Source organism: Epargyreus clarus, unplaced genomic scaffold, assembly GCF_041222505.1.
Source record: "Epargyreus clarus isolate Ecla_fem2 unplaced genomic scaffold, WU_Ecla_fem_2.2 ptg000014l, whole genome shotgun sequence".
Classification (NCBI taxonomy): domain Eukaryota; kingdom Metazoa; phylum Arthropoda; class Insecta; order Lepidoptera; family Hesperiidae; genus Epargyreus; species Epargyreus clarus.
In genome coordinates, this window is record NW_027332222.1 from 11536639 (window position 1) to 11560564 (window position 23926).

At 34.8% G+C, this 23926-nt stretch overlaps 1 protein-coding gene across 1 annotated transcript in view; it reads right to left on the minus strand.

Moving 5' to 3' along the window:
- The window catches only part of LOC140747604 (nose resistant to fluoxetine protein 6), an 89376-nt gene extending 79436 nt beyond the window's left edge, over positions 1-9940 (minus strand). Inside the window, exon 1 of the mRNA XM_073080161.1 lies at positions 9774-9940. The gene's annotated coding sequence lies outside the window, so the exon portion shown is untranslated. The remainder of the gene's footprint in view (positions 1-9773) is intronic.
- Positions 9941-23926: the final 13986 nt, after the last annotated feature.

Sequence of the window (23926 nt, forward strand, 5' to 3'; positions counted from 1 at the left end):
ATTATTCGGATTATTTATATTACTTCAATAATGCGTATTACATAAAGTATGTTACAAAATAATATAAAATAGCGCCATCTAGTGGCAAGTTTTATAAATTGTAAGTTTGCAAGTTTATCAATCTATGTATTTTGGTTCCAAATATTATAATGGTAACTTAATATAATTGTTTATATTAAAGTAAATTTTAATATAATATAATTATTTATATTTAAAACAATGTTAAACGTTTTATAACTTAAAACTTAATAATTATAATTTCTTTGCCATCTATAAAATATCCTTGTTGCAATTTACGGATGAAATTTATATGAGACTCAATAAACATGTTATTATATGTAATTTGGATTGTTTCTGAATGTTTTATAATTCTAGAATTCATTTAAAACGTATTGCTAATTTTATATAACTTATTTTGAACATAATTCATTAGCAATAATTCTGTAATAAATATTAAATAATACTGTTTTGATTTTGCCCGTTTATCGTTGATAGATGGTGCTGATCAATAATGCATCCACTTTTATAAGTTAAATTAATATATCAGTAACTTACAAAAGCCTCTTTATGTTAAAAACTTATTTTGCTAATATTATATCTTATTCAATTGCTTACTGATTTTATATGTTACTCTTCTTTAAAAACGTTCATAAAAGATTGTTAATCATATTATGGCGCCAATGTTCATATTTTTCACAGTGTTTATAAATGATCAAACCTATAACTTAATTTATGCAAAAATGTAAACAAATTAGTTAATGACGTTTTAATGTTTTATATATTGCTAATTATTTTTATTGTAATAATTACTTTCATATGGGATTTGAACTTACTGTATTTTAAATTAAAAAAATAATAAAAGCACTCTTGATTCTTTTTTTTTTTTTTTTTTATAATATAAGAGTAGCAGACGAGCATGCAGTCCACCTGATGGTAAGTGGCTACTGCCGCCCATGGACATCTGTAATCAACCCCAGGTAGGATTAGATATTCCTACCTGAGGTCGGCCACAGATGCGCCGCTACCCCTGAGGACTAAGCTGGAACGCCTCGGAAAAGTCTGTCTCCCTTACCACACCCTTCAAACCGGAACACAGCAGCGCTTAACACTGCTGTTATTAGGTAGAAATAGGTGTGGCGGTGGTGCCGCCGGAGTCGAACCACAAAGGGTTCTACCACCTTTATTATTAGGTAGAAATAGGTGTGGCGGTGGTGCCGCCGGATTCATATTTTGGTTACCGTTACGCCTCAACTTTTCGTGTTACACTTGATTTTACTCCTCATAAAATTTCCGTACCGGGCCTTATAACTCAAATCGTTTCTTAAGGAGTAAACTCCAAAAAACAAAGGTATGTGAAGTCTACCAATACGCACTTGGCCAGCGCGGCGAACTATGGCCTAATCCTTTTCATTCTGAGAGGAGACCCGTGCCCAGCAGTGGGACAGTAATGGGTTGATGAAGAATACATCACTAACCTACCAAGATAGGTATTTTTTGTATACTCACATATATCATGCCTAGTCTTAAAAGTAATAAAGTAGATAGCTTAAAGGTAATTTCACACAGAGATGGAAATACATTTGTATAAACCAACAAATATAAATCAATTTCAAAAATGTTCTGTATTTCGGTTGAAATATCTTGGAAACTAGCGATCCGATTTAAACAAGCCTTTCACAAAATAATAAGACTTCAAAGGGATTAACGAAGTGCTGGGATGTAATACATAAGCTTTTTGTAATCGGATAGAAAACTTAATAGATTGTCTTAATACTACTACAGACTAGCGCTGTCACTTTTGACATCAAATTATACACACACGCACGCATAGACACACGTATACACACATATACGCACACATTCACACATACACTCACACAAATGAACGCACATGTGTGTGTACATATGTAGACAGACAAAGTTACCATTCAAATTGGCCTTTTCTCGAATATCAAAGTACTATTTAAATATGAAATGCATCTACAATATTTTATAAGGTATATTATTTGAAATTCTTAGAAAAGCAATCATTTTAAAAATGCTTGTATCCCGAAGCGGCTCTACGTGCAATGTGACAGTTCTGACAGCATTCGAATATGCAAATACGAATTTATTGGAAATTGGAAGAACTTCCGAGCAGGTACTTCTGAGCAGTTTGATGGAACATGGCTTTTATGTTATTTGTGTGTTTTTTGTTTTACACTACAGTATACGTATTCGCTCCTACAGCGCTCCCGTGGACCGTATCAGAACTAAAATTCCGCAGTAAAAGTTAAAAAACGGTACTATAACGATATCAAAATTAAATTAAACATGTAAAAATAAATGCATTCTATTTATATTTGTAAAATTAAATGTCGTTACAATTGCTTATTCAGTTTTTTGAAACTCATAATGCGAAATTTTAGTTCCGATAAAGTCCACGAGAGCGTTGTGTGAGCGAATTCTTAACGCTGAACGATTTGAAGCACACGTAAAAACTCATACTAAGGGTACAGCTATACTCCAAACTTCGTTAATGTATAAAACTGGACATAGAACTTCACTCTTTGCCATTTTCCACTAAAATCAACCGTGGTTAGACATCAAAGGCAACACCGCAGCACCTATTTTGATTTTTAAGAGGAGTGTAAGCGCTGTTGTGTTTAGTTTGTGTGTGGTAAGTACACTGATAGGAGGGTATACAACTTTAAATGTCCCACATAACCCCGTGTCGCTCCCACGGCACCGGGTACCTTTTGTAGGTTTCCCCCCTCGAGAAGAAAAAAAAGGAGGGTATACAACTTAATCCTCAAGGGTAGCTTCTAATAATGTCTGTCTAGAATATATATTATAGCTATCTATGAGTAACCATATGAGTAACCAGTGAGGGCCATTTACCATCAAGTGGACTGCTCATTAGAATTTTCTTGCCTAAATTGGTGGAAATCCAGTATTTACATACTATGTTGACTAATTTTTATACACAACATGTAATAACAATCTAGACCGAGGTTAGAATATATTTTGAAAGACGGTAATATTCTATTGTGAGAACACATATCTTCTACACTAATATTATAAAGAGGAAACCTTTGTTTGTTTGTTTGGTTGTAATGAATAGGCTCAAAACTACTGGTCCGATTTTAAAAATTCCTTCACCATTCGAAAGCTACATTATCCACGAGTAACATAGGCTATATTTTGTATGAAATATATTTGATAAATAGATTTTGAGGCGGTACAAAGTTTGCCGGGTCAGCTAGTAAGTAATAAAATACGGTTTCGAGACAAATATACCAACCCAAGCGTGAAATTGTATTAGGCGATATAAAATAAGTATGACCCTGTTTGCACAGGTATTCAGGACCACCTCCAGTAATAATATATAGGATTAAAACAGACTCTTTGTAATAAATCAGTGTTTCTCAAAGTGGGATACGTGTACCCCTCTGAGTTCATCGTAAGAGGGACAAAATGTACGCAATGGAGCCTAATTGACGCACGCGCTCTACTCGTATTATGTGTATCATAACCAAATTAAGCCAAAATTACTTCTAGAAGCGATACAACAAAAACGAATCACACCCACCTCAATATTCTCTGAGGCTTTCCACCAGATGGTAAATAGCTACTACCGCCCATGGACATCCGTAATCAACCCCATATAAGATTAGATTCCTCCCTGAGTTCACCACTGATACGCCGCTACCACTGAACACTAAGCTCGAATGCCTCAAAAAGTATGTCTCCCTTATCACCCTTAACTAATAACACTTATCTTTACATATAACTCACTTTGTAATTGTATTTTAAACAACCTTATTTTATTTTATGTAAGTCATTTTAAGGGGTCTACATCAAATTGAATAGGGGTACGTGGATCTATTTTGGGAAGCTGTGTTATAAATGAATGTTTCATGAATACCGGATTCCCGTCTCTGGCCTGAGTAAACGATCGCGTGGGGATGCGATTTGCCGAAATACGTCTAAATGTACATACATATTGTTATTTAGTATGTCTCTTTGTTCAGGACGGAACATATGATGTTTTAATGAAATATGAGTTTTACTGGTACGACAAAGCGTAATCGTCTCTATGTTAACTAATTTAACTATAGATTGTCGTCAATTCGTTACTGTCCCACTGCTGGACATGGGACTCCTCCCAGTGTGAAATGTCCTAGGCAATAGTACACCGCACTGGCCAAATGCGAATTAGTAGACTTCACATACTTTTGAGTTTTTTTAAGATACCTCGGGTATGCTTTCCCCAAGGTTTCCTCAAGATGTTCTCTTTGATCGTTTAAGGTAGTTAAATGAATTTCTAATATGCACATAATATTTTTTTAAATCAGAGGTGCCTACGATTTTTCCACGCAGATTGAAACGGCCTCTTTCTGAAGTTTCGACCACTAGGCAATGACTACCATAAAAAAAACTTTATACTAAACTTAATAACACGACTTTTGGAAGTATTGGAACTTATAACTTCGCAATAGGTATCGAATTCGAGATCGAGGACAAATAACCCTTTCGGGGGTTCCGTCCATTCCCTATTCCAGTCACACGATAACATTTGACAATTTCTCCAAGTGCGTCCCACTAACCTCACTGTAACAGAAACTTCAATTGGAAAAATGGAACCAAATTACTTTCCTTATACCCGAGAGCACGTAATAAAATAAGGGTTTGGTCTCACTTTTTGCATGTGTGTTTTATGTTTTCTGTAATACAGTTGATAGTATCAATAGTAGTATTTATCCTAACTTTGTATGGTAATATGTTTCTTGAAGCATTTTCATGTAGAGTTTTTCTATTTATGATACAGGAGAGTATACCGACTAACTAACTCCATATAGAATATGGGCTCTACCTGAACCCAATCACAAATACCTTGCAACTCTCTATGACTAAGATGGTCACCTGTACCCTTACCATGAGTTTTTACGTTTTGACAAATATGAATATTTTGGTATTTGTTTAAATATTTGCCCATACAATTTCCAAGCAGCGTCCCTAGCGGATTGTATCAGAACTATAGTGTCAGTAACGTAACATTTAATGTCTAAATTGACAAAATGGCGCTTTATGTTTTGTCTCTATTTTTTGCGAACATGTGAGGTAGACAAAAAGATCATCGTCACTTGAGCACTTACCTACTTATTGTTACGTTTACTCAGTCTTCTGAAGCAAACGGAACAGAATAATGGATTGAGTAAACGTAACGTAAAATTGTGGGATTTTTTAAAAACTCATGGTAAGGATACTGATGTGTGAGTCACACAGCACCCTACCACCGAAACATAAGAATTTCTTAACGCTAAAAATGTAATGATAGGTAGGTACTGATTGTAATGAGGAGGTATCTTATATATGAATTTCTACTGCCTTGATAATAAATTGAAGGTTCAATTAACGTAATTTCAGGTATTATTTAAGCTCTAGTTCCGATATGAGAGCTGAGTTAGGAAAGTAGGCTTAGGTAAAAAGTTCCAAATAATTTGTAATTTAATAAAATTCTTTAGGCGTTAACAATTCCGAAGTAGACTAAAGGCATCCATCACTGTAATTAATTTATTAGAAAAACTGAATTGTTTTTTCCCTCCGAGAAATGAAGACGTTAAATGTAGCACAAGGCGAAAATGCTTTGCCTATGATAACTTTCACTTCTATTGTAAGTACCTTTAGAGGTCACAAGGTCCATGTGTTATGGTGTCTATAGGTGAGTGAGATACGCTTTTACTTTTTTGGTACTTAATACGAGTATAAGCGGTAAAGGAATATGCAATCTTCTCATGAATATCTAAATATATATAACTCAAAGGTGACTGACTGACATAGTGATCTATCAACGCACAGCCCAAACCACTGGACGGATCGGGCTGAAATTTGGCATGCAGGTAGATGTTATGACGTTGGCATCCGCTAATAAAGGATTTTGATCAATTCTACCCCCAAGAGGATAAAATAGGGGATGAAAATATTACATCGTAACGCGAGCGAAGCCGCGGGCAAAAGCTCGTTTGTAATAAACGTCAAATGGTGCAATCCTACCTGAAGTTGACTACAAATGTGTTGCTTCTCCTAAAGGTAGATACTTTCTATTTGTACAGGAGTCTTTTATACAAGTATACAACACAAATATACACAGAAAACGCCCTAGTGTTGATAATAATAAGGATTATAAAGAAATAGTCAATTCATGGATGCTTTTCTTTAAGGAGTTATCATTAAACATTCAAGGACTTCAACATTTATTTAAATAAGGACTACTCCTAAAACACATGTACTGTTTATTCAGATGAGTGATAAAATGTTAAAATATGATTTTTTTAATTATTAAATTTGTAATAAAATTTAGTTCAAATGTATTTTGTTTTATTAGCAACGATATAACCTAACAAACGTTGCAAACTTGAAACAAAAAAGCTAGTTTGGCGACGGAAAGGAAACAAACAGATAAACATTCTAAGAATCCGTATATAGCTAGATCGCGCGTAACATTGCCGCGTCACAGTTGCGTTTGTTTTCATTTGGGATATTGCTGGATTCCGTTTTCCTGTTAAAATCGGAAGGGTCAAAGTCGTAAAGAGAGGAATCTACTGTGCCTTCCGAGGTGACGGAAGTAGGGATGGAGAACTGAGTCCGTTGAGAAAGGAATCGATTTTTGGGACTAAAATCCTCATTTTTCATCAATGTGACGCAATAAATAGATTATGTCCTTTATTTGTAATCAATCCATTTTTTTGTTTATCAAATTCGAAACTTGTCATATTTAGTACAACGATATTGTGAAATGTCGATCTTTGGTAGGAAAAACATAGGAGAGATTAATTATTAATAACAGGTGCTAACGAATTTATCTCAGGCACCATTAATTCGAAGAATGATTCTTGGGGTAATCTTGGGTATTTTTGTGGATCAATTTTTCAGAGTTCGTTTCAATGTAAATATCGATGTTTTCGAAAACAATAGCCATCCCTATACGGAAGTGCTAGATGGTGCTTACAATGGCGATTAAGCGACTCGCGACGCAAAGGGCTGATTTATTAGAGGGTGCGAGTCGAATCATAGCTTAATGAAATCCATCACTCACTTAAATGGTTTCTTTTGTTTCATTGTGCAGCGCAGAATTACTATTCTAAATATAGACTTCTAATATTAAACTTTCCTTAATAAACTTACTGTGGTATTAGGACAATGACGTTAGTCGCAATTAATCAACAATGCTCACAATGAAGACAATGGTTCGTTAACCAACCTTATCAAGATAATAATATCTTTAAATTTGGACGCAGCCGTCAGTCTAGAAAAAAACACCCTGCCATAGTTGGAGTTACTAGTAAAAGTGCTGATAATCTTCAATCATTATCCTTAATACAATCGAATTGAGAACATCTAATTTTTTTAATTAACTTAAAAATAGTTTATACATGCGAAAATCTTTTACGATGGATGTTAAAAATAGGATTATCCGGATTATCATGTGTTTGCCGCTTGCAAAAATTCCTTCCTAATTACTTATAAGGGGTCTATTTACTTTCTTCGTCTATTTTCGATAAAATTTTCGATCAAGACGTACAAATAGGCAATGAAAAAAACTAGTAAAATATGTGTTATGTTGACGAAAACGAGAATTACGTGCCTTGTTAGTGACATAAATGACGCAATAGAAGCGTGACATCCAGACAGAAGATCTAACAAATGGTGAAAGTTCACCAGCGGGCCTCTTGTTTAGCGATGGCTCCGTTTGTCGATTTTATCGGCACTTTGAATGTCACAGCAGGTTAGGGTTATCACCTGTATTGTAATGTATATTGTACTGTAGGTTTATTATTAATTGTATCATTTGAACGGGGGCAGACTGAATATACTCGTAGTTTGGTTAAGGTGTGCTCTCCAGAAATGAGTGCGCTGTCACGCCAATTGCTAGCGGCTAATGTAGATATCGCAACTTCAACTTCATAATTTAAAATCATTGACATCGGTTTTACTTTTTTGTAAGAGTGAGATAATACGTAAAAAAAATACATGTGTACTATATTTTTTGGGAAAAAATACTATTTTCATTACAAAAGAAGGTAGCAGCCCTACAGCAAGTAGATATCGGCTACGTACGTCTAGAAATTGCGTATTAAAAGTGCCGGATGTAACCAAAATGGTAGAAGTATGAAGGTAAGTTTGCGTAAAAATCTAATGTAAGTTTTGTATACGAATTTATTTTCTTTTACCGGTTATATGTATAACGTTTAAGTCAATGCCATATTGAATCCTGTTAATTGAGTTTATTGTGCCTTGTGGGTATGGCTGACATTTTTGCGTTACAAAGTAGGTGTGGGGAAATAGTTCAATTGATAGTAAGTGGCCCCACTCTTATAATTATCGGTTTTAACGGATTCAATAGGCTGTTTTCAATCTCAATATGAGACTAGAGCTCTGGTTGTCCGAAATTACTCTGATTGACTACTGTTTTCGTAAGGACTTGGCATGATGCCGACTCAAGCAGTGGATATCATCACAGTCTGTCAGGCAGAGGATTCTAGTTTTAATATCTGACTAGGCAGATAATTAAACGGTGCATTTTCATTTCTGAAGTATTCGTGGTACAATTTGTATGAGATCAAACCACCCATCATAGTAAATTCTTACGTAAAACGTATAAATTGTACTGCTATTCCTGTCAGGACATCCATCAAATTATAACACAAGATTGTGATCGGTACTTACATTTATGTTTTTATACGTCACGTCATGTCACTAACTACACCAAGTCTAGTTTACAAGCGTTGAAAGCATTTATTTATTTATAACTTATTAATTGGTCATAGACGTCAATGGACTAGAGCCATTTATCATCACACCGTCGCCACTTAATGCCCATAAAAACCACTTTCCACACAACTTCAGCACACACATCTGAAATGGAGCGGCAAGTTAATAGGACCTGTTTTTTTGCGTTTACGCAACGCAATACGATCGACGCAATATTTTTACCTCGATTCCGTTGCGCTGATTAATTCGGTTATGATAATACGGACTACCTAGTTTTATTTGCGTGTACGTTGCAACGGTCGAAAGTTGAAGAATACGTTCGTTGTCATCGGTGTTTCGCGAAATATTTGCTCGAAAATTTGCTTGAAGTATTTTGCAATTTTTCGCGACAACCGCGGATTTCATATTTTGAGGCTTGCGTTAAGACGCTTGTATATACAAAGAAATAAAATATATTTAACCCTTCATACCAACGACACGTGTTTTTCCCTAAAATGGAACGCAATTATGTACGGAGCTTATTACATAGATCGCGATAGTAACAATGTAGGTAATATGTAGCTCATATGTAACTTTATGATCGTTTTAAAATTTTCTGGTAATGAAGTATTCAACATTTATGATAATAAACCGCGTTATACGATACGCTTGCAGTTAAGTAACATTTGGATTAACATTACATTTATTTGACCCAAATTTAATTAAATATAGGCAGGTAGTATAACTTAATTAACTTCGCGATTTTAGACAAATTACATTTTTCTATCTAATTAAAATGTTTAGCTCAATACTTGGGGAAATCAGCGAAAGACTCAGATATTGTAGGCTTTGTCTCTTTAAATCATAAATTATACCATTTTGATTAATTAATTATAATGAAATATAAAACAAATAGGTATAATTAAAAAGATAGTCATTGATACAATCATTATGTTTAATTTTTTTTTTACATTTTAGGATAAATAAGTAAATCCATATACGTAATTAATTAAAACAAACATAATAATATCTTAACCAACCTTAAAAATACTGTCCAAAAATCCAGCGTTATCGACGGGAATGCCACAAGTCACTGTATATCGAAAGTTTCGAAAAATTCGCGAAGCCGACTGGGGATCGAGCGCAGAGTGGCTGCGCCGGAGTCGACGGTCGTGCGAACACTGGCGCACTCACCACCGGCGGGTATGAAAGTATTACACCAAATTAATTTCATTTACTCCGTTAACATTTGCCATCTGTTATGACAACTTTGCGCAACCCCGGCGCGGCTATCGTGGTCATCGTGAGTGATTTCTCAAAACTACTCGAGATCCGCTAACGGTTGTGATATAAGCGATATTATCAGTAACGGAAATTTCGACAAATTACTGACTTACAGTCTTAATTGCCCGATTTATTGTGGACTGTTTCCGACTATTTTATGCCTAACAATGTAGCAGATATCTACTTGAAAGTTGTCAAGAACATTTGCAACATCAAAGGAATTGCCAATGCATCACCGGCTTTGGAGAAAAGCTCTTTTTACACTTTTAAAAGCCCAATGTATCCAGCGCTCCGGGAATGCTTCAGGAAAAAGCTTATTCCACATCTTACACGATGCATTTCATTTCTTGTTTAATACTTTATACATAAAATATTTTATTTTATGACCTATCACGACTCAATATGAAACCTGACACTGAATATCAATGAAGTTTTATAACTTATCACCGTAGTAGAGTAGATGAAAAAAAGACAAACCCACTGAGTCTCTTAGCGGATCTTCTCAGTTGAGGTTGCGTTCCGATCCGGTAGTAGTTTAAGAAAAAAATTATAACTGACAACTTGTAAGTGCCGCCGTTGGCCTATACAAAATAAATATATTTCATTTCATTCATAATAAATTCAAACTGTACCTATAAAATATGGTGTCTTCATTAGAGACAGTTGAACAACTGTCTCTAATGAAGACACCATACTTTTTTCTTTATTTGTTAATTGTGTTGTAAAAACAATTTTAAAAGCTCGGCCACATAATACCTTGTTGACGAATAACGCAACACGTAATAAACCCAGAAGAATGCCGTGAAGATGTGAGGCTCTTAAGTCTGATCACGCACGCTCGCGCTTGTTGTTTAACATTGCGTGGTAATTGGCTTGTTCGGTTTGAAATAGTCTAAGAGCCGGCTGCGTGATTTTACATCTATTGGTTTTTGTCATGCATTCATTTTTATTGATTATTAATGTAAATAAAAACAAAATGTACCGTCTGTATTATTTTTATAACTACCAACAATGATGATTTGATTAAATACTATGTGGATGCAGAAATCAGTACAACACTAATTAGTGTTGTACTGATTTCTGCGTCCATGTAGTATTTAATAATTAAGTACGATCGTATCGTATCATTTCCAATTATTTTACAGTCAATTCATTCCAATTTGTGACAGCCACATGGAAATCTGAAATCTACTCAAATATAATAGGGGTTCTACCTAAATCTGATTACAAAAGCGTTGCCATCCTAGAGAAACGAAGATTCAGTGACTAAAAAATATAAAAATGTGAGCCGTCACGGGACGCCTGGCAGATGTGAAACATCGACATTATTTTGTAAAAGTAATATGCAGAAAATAACATATTGTGATAGGAACTAAATATGTCATAATGATAAAATAAAATATTACGATTTTTTTTCCAGATAACGATGACTATTTATTGAATAAACATTTATTTTCATTAAATACAAAAATTTACGAATTAATTTCAAATCGTGACTACTTAATTCTTGCGCATGGCGACGCGTCGCCACACCGTACACACTACTGCATATAGACTGTATATATATACCATCGTATAGCGTGGCGACGCCAAGGCATGCGTCGCCACGCCAGAAATCGGTTTTACGTGCGGCTATAGATGTTTCACATCAAAATCTAATTTCCAAGAATTTGGTAATAAAAAACCTTTTATAGTACCTACTACACACTTTTATAGTACATTAAAAGGCATGGGAAAGCCGTTTTCATTATTTGCCAGAAACATATTCCAGTTTCAAAAATATTAATTAAATCGTGCAAACAAATAAGGATTTGTGAAGACGAGTCGCAATATCCACGACTCAAATTACAGCCATACATTACGGGGTAGCAAAGCGCGTTGTGATGCCGACACTGATGCTTTGAGAGATAAATCTTGATACTTTTGTGTGAAGTTAAAATTATTATAATTATAACACGTAGTTCAAAATTGTTGGTGCTTAAGTAATCAATATTGGTATTACTTATGGAAAAGAATAATATAAGATACGGAGTGTAAAACATAAGTACCTATAGGTACATGCTCTGCGATAGGTATCACTCTACCTAGAGTTATAATCGAAAGTGGGCATAGTAGTAGTAGTAGTAGACCTGGTTTCTATTTTAATTTATCAAAAAAATGTAAGAAAGCAAACCAAAAAAAAAAGAAGATTTTATGTTGCGGTACTGTTGTTTTTAAAACATTCGATATTAAAAACCGCAGTAAGATCTTGTTCTACGGTTTCTTTAGAAAATATTAAGAAATACATACTTATCTTTGCTTGCGGTAAAACTCATGTTCCTTCCTCTCTAACCATTTACCCTTTTGTAAATTATTAAAGGACGTTTTGATAATAAACATAGAATACTCGTATAGTAAGCGTAATTTGTTTCGAAGATGCCTAGAATATGTATAGTAAAAAGCTCATAAATGAAGCTTTCCCATAACGTGACCTGCAGATAAATAATATGACACTGTATAAAGGAAAGGCTCGGTAATAAGCCACATATGTGACGATAACTATCAAAGGAAAACTGTCCCGGAAAGATAAAAGCTATGAGAGCCAAACAGCCCATACATATGTATGTACCAAAGTTATATAAATCTGTCGTAACTATACATATATTTATCTAGTTTTAGTATCAACCCATCTTTTTTTTATAATATTAGGGTAGCAGACGAGCATGCAGTCCACCTGATGGTAAGTGGCTACTGCCGCCCATGAACATCTGTAATCAACCCCAGATAGGATTAGATATTCCTACCTGAGGTCGACCACAGATGCGCCGCTACCCCTGAGGACTAAGCTGGAACGCCTCGGAAAAGTCTGTCTCCCTTCCCACACCCTTCAAAACGGAACACAGCAGCGCGTAACACTGCTGTTATTAAGTAGAAATAGGAGTGGTGATGGTGCCGCCGGAGTCGAACCACAAAGGGTTCTACCACCTTCAAAAATCTGATGATAAGTGGCCACCGGCGCCCATAGATATTTGTTATTAACTCCAAATAAAACTAGATTCCTACCCAAGGTCGGTCACAGATATATTGATACTCCTGAGGTATAGCTGGAACGCTTCGTAAGTCACTCTCCCTAATCAAAACCTGCAAAACAGAACAGAACATCATTACACTGCTGTTATAAAACAAAAATAGTTGTCATAGTGCTGCGTCTAGACTCGAACCACGAACGGTACTACCTACATCTACGAAAAATGAAGAATAGCTTCACATATTCACCGTTACTGTTATAAAATAATTTAACGATATGAACATAAAATTCTGGCACTAAAGTTCAACACTTTAAGTACCTAGAACACATTACGTCAGCACCAAATTGAAAATAGCAACACTATTTTGACAAAAAAATAGTTATGTTTACATTTACCCAATTTGTAGAAAAGGGACAGTTTATTTTAATAATGGATGAATGAATGGTAATGACTAAATTTCATGCGCACTGTTATCACTGGATAACAATTGTCAAACCTCGTCAGAGACCTTGACCACAATCTTTTAAATGATCTAAATTAAGGCAGCATGATAGAGTATGTTGTATATATGAGGTACTGGCAGCAACTCTTTGGCAAGTGTCAGACGTCAGTTATGATTTGAATATAATAAAATGGTTTGAAATATAAAACGTGTTTTTCTCAATATAGATTGTATTAATTAATTACAAAATCTAAGATATAACATTGGCGACGAGGAAAAACACGTACCTAGTGCCAGCAGCAAGATGAGTGCGGTCACCGGGCTAGATGTATTTAAAGGTTGTAACTGGAAGGCGTATCAACAACAATTTGAGTGTTTTATGCTAATAAATGAAATGCCGAAGAAAAATAAGATTCCATTACTTATTACAAAGTTAAGTACAGAAGTTTATGACTTATTAACGACGTTGTGTGTTCCGAATTCACCTATAAATGAAACATATGAAAATATATGTGGAAAGCTGGAAAAATATTATCACCCTAAAACAAATAATGCTTTACATCAAGTAGAATTCCGTAAAAGATGCCAAAAATCCAATGAATCCATAGAAGAATACATTGTTGAACTTAAAAAATTGTCTAAAAATTGTGAATTCAAGAATTTAAATGAAGAGATTAAGGAAAGGTTATTAAACGGTACTTATTGTGAATGGGTTAAATTTGAGTTATTGAAACAAGCACATCAATCATTGGAGATGTTAATTAGTATTGGAAAAACAACCGAGATAGCTTATAAGTTAGCATTCAACCATGAAAAAGAACAGAAACAAGCACAGATGTTTCAGTTACAGAGAAAGAAGTTTAATAAGAATACAATCGGTGGGTTTCAATTTAATAAATCAATAAATCAACAGAATATATCATGTTTTTGCTGTGGAAAAAATGGACATTCAAAATCACAATGTTCACTTAAAGAAAAATTCTGTAGCGAATGTGGTGGTAAAGGACATATATATAAAGTTTGCAATAAAAATAAGGCTTATAGAATGAAAAATGTTAAAATGGTGGAGACTAAAATGGAAGAAGACATTGAAGAAAAGAAAAATATGGAAGCTGAAACAGAAATATTTGACATGTTTTATTTTAGTGACAAAAACAAAATTCCATCTACAACATTGCAGGTTAGAGTAAATGATAAGATTATAGAGTTTGAGGTGGATACTGGAGCAGATGTGAGTACTATTACTTTAACTGACAAGCAAATTTTTTTCCCAGATTTAGAAATTAAACAACGCAACGTAGTATTTACTAATTTTGATCAGTCAACTTCAATACCTTTAGGAGTGATTGAAAATTTAAACATCAGTTATGGTACTGTAAATGGCAATAATCAAAGGTTGTTTATTGTCAAAGATGGGTTGCCTAAAATATTAGGTAAAGATTGGCTCTTTTTATTGCAATTATGGCCCCCAAGATTCGAACAACAGATTTGTGAAATAATTTCTAAAGATAATGTAATTAAGAATATTAAAAGTGAAAATGCTATTTTATTTAAGCCGGCTATGGGAAATTTCAAAGGAGAGCCAATTCATTTATCTACTATTAAACCCTATGTAAAGCCTATTTTCATGCCTGTAAGGTCTGTTCCACTTGCATTAAAAAATAAAGTCATACAAGAATTTGAAAGGTTAATAAAAAATAAGAGAATTGAACCAGTTGAGTATTCAAAGTGGGGTACTCCAGCGATAACAGTCTTAAAATCAAATGGAACGGTCCGACTGTTTGGTGATTTTCGAGTTTCAATAAATAAGTATTTGCAGATTGATCATTATACATTACCTACAATTAATAACATATTGACGAAAATGCAAGGAAATAATATTTTTTTTGAAGTAGACTTTCAGGATGCATATTTAAACGCTTCATTAGACAAAGAATCTCAGAAATCAGTAACAATAGTAACTGAGGAAGTTATCTACAAATATTTATATTTACCATTTGGTGTTAGTACTGACCCAGGTATTTTTGAAAAATTAATTACACGAAAACTAAATGGATTAGACGTTATTGTTTACATAGATAATATATACATATATGGAAAAACTTTTACAATTACATATGAGAGAATGAAAGAGATACTTCAAAGACTCAGTGACTCAGGATTAAAGTTAAAAGTCAATAAATGTAAATTTTTTGAAGAAAAGCTAGATATTTTTGGTTTTGAAGTAAATAAAGTAGGTATTAAAATTATTAAAAGTAAATTTAAGGAAAGGAAATTAAAAAAAAATAGGAAGAATTAATTATTATAATAAATTTCTGCAAAATATGGCAATTATTTTAAAGCCACTTTATGATTGTTTTAAAAAAAAATACTATTTCTATTCTATAATTATCTGAACTTATGATTCAGCAGACAGTGGGGTAGCTGCTGTATTATCTATAAAAGACAGTAATAATTTTATACGATTGGTTGCGTTTGCAAGTAAAAATTGAATGATACCAAATTAAATGATCCAATTTTATAGGCCTATGCTATTGTTTGGAAGCAAATTTTATGAATTATTATTTGAGCATAAGTTTATCTTACAAACTAATAATGAAGTATTGACAAAAATTTTAGGACCAAAACATGGTATACCAAAAATGGCAGCAAGGCGACTACAATATTGGCTAATTTAATTAATTTAAGTTAGTTAATTTGTCAAAAAATAATCCAGCAGATTATTTATCACATGTAGCAACTAATTAATTAATTGTCAAAATAAAGAAGGACAACATGAAATCATTGATAAAGGTTTTGAATGTAATTCTATTAACTTTAAATCAGACTTAAAACATAAGATTAGCAAATCATTCAAAAAGAAACTAAAAAAAAAAAAAAATATATTGTGTAACTTATTAAGATATTTTAAAGATATACTGCATCTGCATAAAACTACCGGCTTTAGTCTAGCAAAATTAATGTAAAGAAAGGAGTTGAGATGTCGTTTTCCATTAAGAAGACCGAATCCAGTAAATGTTAAGATATATGATAAGTAGATGGACTCAAGTGGAAGCGACATGTCAACCAACTTCTTAAATGTAGTTAAAGTTAAGAATAAGATGATAATAAGATGTTATTAGATATATGCATAGAAAATGTTTTAGTTAAGATAGAAATTCAGTTATTTTTTTTTTTTTAAGCGAGGGAGAGTGTTGTATATATGAGATACTGGCAGCAACTCTTTGGCAAGTGTCAGACGTCAGTTATGATTTGAATATAATAAAATGGTTTGAAATATAAAACGTGTTTTTCTCAATATAGATTGTATTAATTAATTACAAAATCTAAGATATAACAGAGTACGTTTCAGAACTCCTCACCTGGTTAGGTTTGGCCAGTACCATCAGAAACATAAAAAAGATTGATTTTATACGTTGACTAGCTGACCGGCAAACGTTGTGTTGCAATATAAAAATGTTAAGGGTGAACAACCCTTACCACTTAGGGGTATGAAAAATAAATAGTAGCCGATTCTCAGGGCTACTGAATATGCATATATAATTTGGTGAAAATCGGTGAAGCCCTTTCGGAGGAATACGGTAACTAACATTGTGACACGAGAATTTTATACATACCTACGATTTATCTAATATGATCTTAAAATAAATAGTCTCATAAGTAACATACACGAACTTTAAATATCTTATCAAAATACATTTGAAGCTATTATTCACTATACAATTATGGCCAAGAGCATTAATACAAAAACAAACTGGTTATATTCGAGAAGCAAAGGGCTTGGGCATTAGAATGATTGCCCAGGGACCGACATTCAACACTGGCCGCCCAACGCTTGAATAATTAATGAATTTAACGGCCATGACGACAGGGAACTTCATTAAATATTTCATGATCAGTTATCGTTTAGTTCAAACGAGCCCTGCGCAAGGAAGCCTGTTTGGACCTCACGAATGGATTATCAGCTTACTTTGAATATTATATTATGCCACATTAAGTTAAATCTAAATATTATGGTGTCCTAAATTAAATGTGATCATAATAAAGTGGTAAGATAATTATTCAAATAAATGTCAAAATATCTACCTATGTATTTTTTTAGGTAATGTAGGAGATGAAGGGTGCCGCTGCTACGTACTGTATGCCTAATTGCCTACGTACTGTATCTGTACTGCCGCCATTGGACATCCGTAATCAACCCCAGTTATGACTGAAATCTCACTTGAGATCAGATGCTTTGTTGCCCCTGTGAACTAAACTGGAATTCCTCATTTAAATGTCCCGCCCTTACCACACATCTCAACCCAAATGTCGAACCATGAAGGGTAAATAAGGGTACCACTACGTGTAAGTAAAGGTTACGTACTTCTGAGGACCCTTTTCCCAAGATTAGTCCGTACTTCGACGAGCGTGCTTCGTCAAAATACAGAAAAAATATTTTGAAACTACATGCACCATATCATTTATTTACATAAATTCTTAAGTTATAAGCAAATCAAATACACTTAAATATACTTCAGATTACATTTTTGATGTATAGGTAACTCAAGGGTATGTCACCCTTAGTAGTAAATTGAAGGGATATGAGGGAATGATTTAATAAAATATGCTTTTACGACTATTCGAGATAGGAACCTAAATTCGGCAATACATACGTAAGTTACACAATAACTTTGCTTATGAATATAGATTGTCATCTTCAGTCAAGTTATAGTCATCCTAAGTTGTATATATAAAGGGTAAGCTACGCCTAGGTGCCTTTTTTTTCTTTCTTTTTTTTTTCTCGAGGGGGAAAACTTCAAAAGGTACCCGACGACGTGGGAGCGACGCCGGGTTATGTGGGATTTTGCCGCACTAAAACCCCCCCGGTGGCCGTCCTCAACGCTTGTTAGAGAACTCCGGGATCTCCAACGGAACACAACCGGAGCCCTCCAAGCGCGATGCCCAACGGGCTCTACCCTGGGGGAGCAGTTTTCGCTCCTCCCACACCATGTATGTTTACGACGGTATGCGACCACACATACCGCCGTCCTTCCCGGGGTCGCTTGCTGGACGGTTCGAGCTCCCACTCTTGCCGTCCGCAACCCTGGAAGCCCCCTTTTAGTCGCCTCCTACGACAGACAGGGGATACCGTAGCCCTATTCTTGTCCCGGAACTACAGGGACAACGCCTAGGTACCTAAAGTTTTGTGACGTATTATTATTACAAAAAATATTTTAGTATTCAAAGATTCAAACCTTTAATTCCATGTACCTAATATTCTGATGTAATATTCTGGGTCTGGTTATTTGTGTATTCGTCTTTGTGTGTATCCATAGCACCCACAATGCAGGGAATAGTGTGGGAGTGTGAGTGTAGAAAGCGTTTATTTATTATTTACTATTACCTTGCCGACCTTGAACGACATTGACCATAAGCTTTTTATGACACCCAAAGATAAAACTTCCAATCTTGGTGTTTACGTGGGTAGAATATCGACAATCTTTAAGAAAAAAATATATTTGACTTTTTAATCTTTTTTATGTATACCTATGTAGTGTAGGTAATACGTATAAGCTAGTATTTGCTAACTTATTATAGTCGATTCGTATGAGGACTGAACTTACATAAACTTTCTTTAATTTTTTTTATATTTTAAAATTCACGATAAATTTTGATATTGACCTTATTATGTGAAATAACGCGATTTCTTTATAGCCAAAATTATATTTTTATTATACAGAGCATAATGTACATACGTTCACTTAACGTTTAAAAGTTCGACATATTGTGTAATGCTACTTAACGATAATGATCACTTTTTGTAAGCAGTAGGACTACCATGAGTTTACAAAAGTATTACTCGCTAGCGACTGCGTAAAATAAATGTATGAAAAATTGTACAGCGCCTCTGGTGGTTACTCGTAGAACTAAAATCCGTAGTGACGTAACTCGATACGTAAAAAACCTATCGAAATCAAATCGCTAGCGAATGTCATTATGATCTATTGCCATACAAATTCGGTCCCATGAGTCATTAATTTGACAGACGTTGTCAAGAAATACCGTAACGATAGTAGTTATGTTATTCACTAGCAAAATGACAATAGTTTTCTATTTACCATTTCTATAGTGGCGTTTCTATGCCAACTCATGGTAATGCTACTGAAGTATTTATTTTATACATTTTAACCAGAAACTTATATGGTAAATTGGACGTGATACGGGATGTAATGTACTTACCGTTACCTTACATTTAGATTTGCTTTGAATTGTATAGCATGAGTACACCCCGAAGTTGTTTTTATAATATAGGAGTAGCAAACGAGCATGCAGTCCACCTGATGGTAAGTGGCTACTGCCGTGGACATCTGTAATCAACCCCAGATAGGATTAGATATTCCTACCTGAGGTCGGCCACAGATGCGCCGCTACCCCTGAGGACTAAGCTGGAACGCCTCGAAAAAGTATGTCTCCCTTACCACACCCTTCAAAACGGAACACAGTAGCGCCTAACACTGCTGTTATTAGGTACATGATTTTATACTTCGGTGATTAGTCTTGAGAGTACCTTTCCAATCCATCAAACCACTTGTGACTAAGATATTATTTAAGTAGGTATCCATTTGTTTTCCGTCCCCGTATATGAAGTACTGCGTAGAGCTTTAAATCTGGAACTTTTCCGTTTCGCTATCATTATTCTATTTCTACGTTGGCAGAATAAAATATGACGCGACGTCCAGCATATAACAAAAGTAGGAATAGTCAGTCATAAGTTAAAATAGCAAATGAGTCTGAACCAGATATGAATATAGTCAAGCTTCATTAAAACGGCATGGACTACTTCAAATTATTAACTACATTATTATTAACCACATTTACTTTGGGTAGGTATTTTTGGTTCAGAATATTATGACTATGCATAATTTAACCAACATTTTAAGCCGCATTGAGAGTAGGTACTTACACAACCTTCTAAGTTACCAGTCCTTAAGCAAATGTGTTCGTTAAAAATAATAGGTTTAAGATTAACATTGAATATTATATTAAACGTTATCATGTATTTGTAAAATAATTACGAAAAATCTTGGGTGTAGGTATATTAGGTAGGTAGTAGGGTATTTATGTATATTTTATTTGGTACCTATTACATAATGGATACAAGATTAGCGATGCGTGTGCAAGCGTATATAAGTACCTACTACTTAATTGCCTGTGAGAAGTAACCATTAATTGTTAATTAATGTCGTAGTTATGCACAGTACATACGCGTATATGAAAATGTATAAATCTTTATTGTCGTTGTCAACGATTATCTTCTCACTGCTAGTCACGAGTCTCCTCTTAGATTGAGGTTTAGGCCATAGTCCATCGCGCTGGTCAGTTGCGAATTGGTAATTGGTAGTTACACACCAGTGACAATTTTTTTTTCGATCTCTTGGAGTGTTTGTCCACCGCCGCCGTCACAGGACCGTCACGGAGAACGAGATGATGGCGCCGAAGATTTTTTTTTTTTTTTTATATATAATATAAGAGTAGCAGACGAGCATGCAGTCCACCTGATGATAAGTGGCTACTGCCGCCCATGGACATTTGTAATCAACCCCAGATAGGATTACATATTCCTACCTGAGGTCGGCCACAGATGCGCCGCTACCCCTGAGGACTAAGCTGGAAAGCCTCGGAAAAGTCTGTCTACCTTACCACACCCTTCAAACCGGAACACAGCAGCGTCTAACACTGCTGTTATTAGGTAGAAATAGTAGAACAAAGTAGCGGTTCATACATTTACTTTAGCCGCTTGTCCACCGCACGTCCATCATGTTATATTGAAGTTGGCCCGAAATAATCTTAGGAATGTTTAGGAGGGTTTTCTCATGATGTTTTCGTTTTTCTCCTAATACGTAAAAATAAGAATGCGTGCCTGGGATTTGCATCTCAGGCCCCTCAAATGAGAGGCAGAGTTTCTTTACTCAGTAGGCTATATAGGATAAGCTTATAGTCTTTATACATTTTAAAATTATATAATAGCAACAAGACATGAATTCATACTAAAATTCAATTTCATCCCGTGCACGATTACGTGTGCCCCATTTGTAGATACATCTTGTGAAATAAATTGGCAAGCTTCGTATGATGTATGGCTATGTAACCACTAACGTATAATTTAAAACAAAATGAGAATTTATTAAGTAAGTAATAAAGTAATTTTTAAAATAAGTATCATAATTAATTGTTGTACCTACCTAATATTTAATAGGTAGGTATACAATACCTATTTCTGCCTAATAACGGCAGTGCTAAGCGCTGTGTACGAGGCAAGTCGTACATTCTGCTGCGCCAGCAATTTACGTGAGCCGCGTGGTTATTTATTTGTCACCAAAAAGTTAGTACGTTCGTTAGGACCAAGGCGATCGCGCGTGCGTAGGATTAGCAACATCAAGTAATATCAAGGACATTAAATCTTTAAATACATCCACGCGTTTAAATCAACACTAAATAAAAGAGTGTAGCGGTCAACCAAGGACCCCACACGCTGAGTATTTCGCTTTGGATGTTGCAGTAAGGAAAACATATTTATAAAGCGTTCCACCTTAGTCCTCAGAGGTTGCAATGTTTATGTGACTCACGTCAGGCAGGAATCTAGCCTTTTCTGAGGTTGGATCGTTATTTCAGGTGGACTGCATGCTTGTATGTTTTTTCAAAACGTATTATAATCCATGGAAGTTAAGAATTTATGTAAGTAGGTACCTACATTTTTGTTTCATACTATGTACTTGTCGTTCTGACCACAAATGAAGAAATTATTTACTCTTCTTTAAAGTATATGCAACATAAGAATTATATACATATACATTTGGTTGATGCAGTTTTAAAATTATCAAAAAAAACTATTCAACAAGGATCGTTGGCCCGCCGCGCCGCCGTCTTCTCCGGCGCCGACTTTTACGGATCAACACTACAAATTGAGAAGGCATAAAACTTGTCTTCAACTTACGACAGCCAATATGGTAACTTGTGCAACGTTGTCCGCATGATCGATGAAGTCCCGTGAAATGCTGCAGTCAATGGGCTACTGTATCGTAGCCATCCTACGTAATTCTTAATCCTTGTACAATTTGATCTGTGTTGGCTGCAAACCCGTACAATTGTATAGATAGGCAGAGAGCCAAAATCTTAAACATGGTTTCTATTGTTACCGCAATATGAGTTTCTAAATTGACGGTATTTTAAAATGACAATGCGGTAACATACATACGAGTAGGTATCTATCTGATTATAAAAGACTAATTTTCTGAGATACCCGTTCTCTAATTTTTTTTAAGTAGGTATATCTAATTACATACTAAATAAAACAACATTTTCTTTTCAACACAGACCTGTATTCCTAAGTGCTTAAGCATATTATATTACTATAATTACTCTCTTGGAGCTATGGAACATTTGTTATTACTCTATCTACAACTATCTATACACCTACTTTGGTATTATCATAATACCTACTTAAAGTACCAAATCTTTCCTCAAGATAATCGATTTTACGATAGTTTCCCCTAATAATTTGCGCTAACCGCAACTTTCCTACACGAAACAAAGATAATTGCGTTATTTGCGTTACAGTCCCAAGATGACTTAATAACTTCCACTCCGCCTTTGGTATTGTTCGTTAGAGCTCTCAGGATTATCATCGTTATGTATGTAATTTGCGTTACCTTATATTTACGATTACATGACTGATATTATTCAATCAGTTTATGCGCTTTCTGCAACAAATTGCGTGCTTTGAGTAACTTCATACGGTTCTCGGGCATAAAAATGTAATGCTAAGTAGGTACTTATTAAGAAAGTGAACCTTAATTAATAAGCAGACATTAATTTATAAATAAATTTAATCGTTTTGCATTTTAATGCTGTTGAAGTACAGTTGCTTTTGTTAGCTAAAATCTCTTTCATGCTTGAATTGGAATAATTAGTAGATACTTAAAATTATGATTATTAATTTTGAGTAATGCCTATAGTATTACGAAAATTCACGCTTTCATTATTAAATACTCATTTACGTTAAAAACCTGTCGTAGGATTGCATACATTATGCAATAAGCCTCACAGTCCGAACCGGAGCAGGAAAACCATTTATAAATTTGCGCAAGAACCGACCTCGGGATAGCGTACGGTTCCCGCAAAACCTGTTTTATCTTAGGAGTTCGTGGGTCTGCTACCACGACGCACCGTATGGCCTACATATTAATATTGCTAAGTAAATCCTATTCATTGCTCTTCAGCTTTAAGTTAGGATCATATTATCTGTAACTAAAGCAGCAATGGATGACTAAATGCGGTGGAGAGTCGTTGAAGCGATTGATTATGCAACCATTGCGTGGCATGACGCGGAAGGCGGTGCACTTGGCCAATGGAGCAGCGAGCTGCGCGCTGCGCAACATGAGCACGTCGGCATGCTAACTTCGGTATCAAAACATCG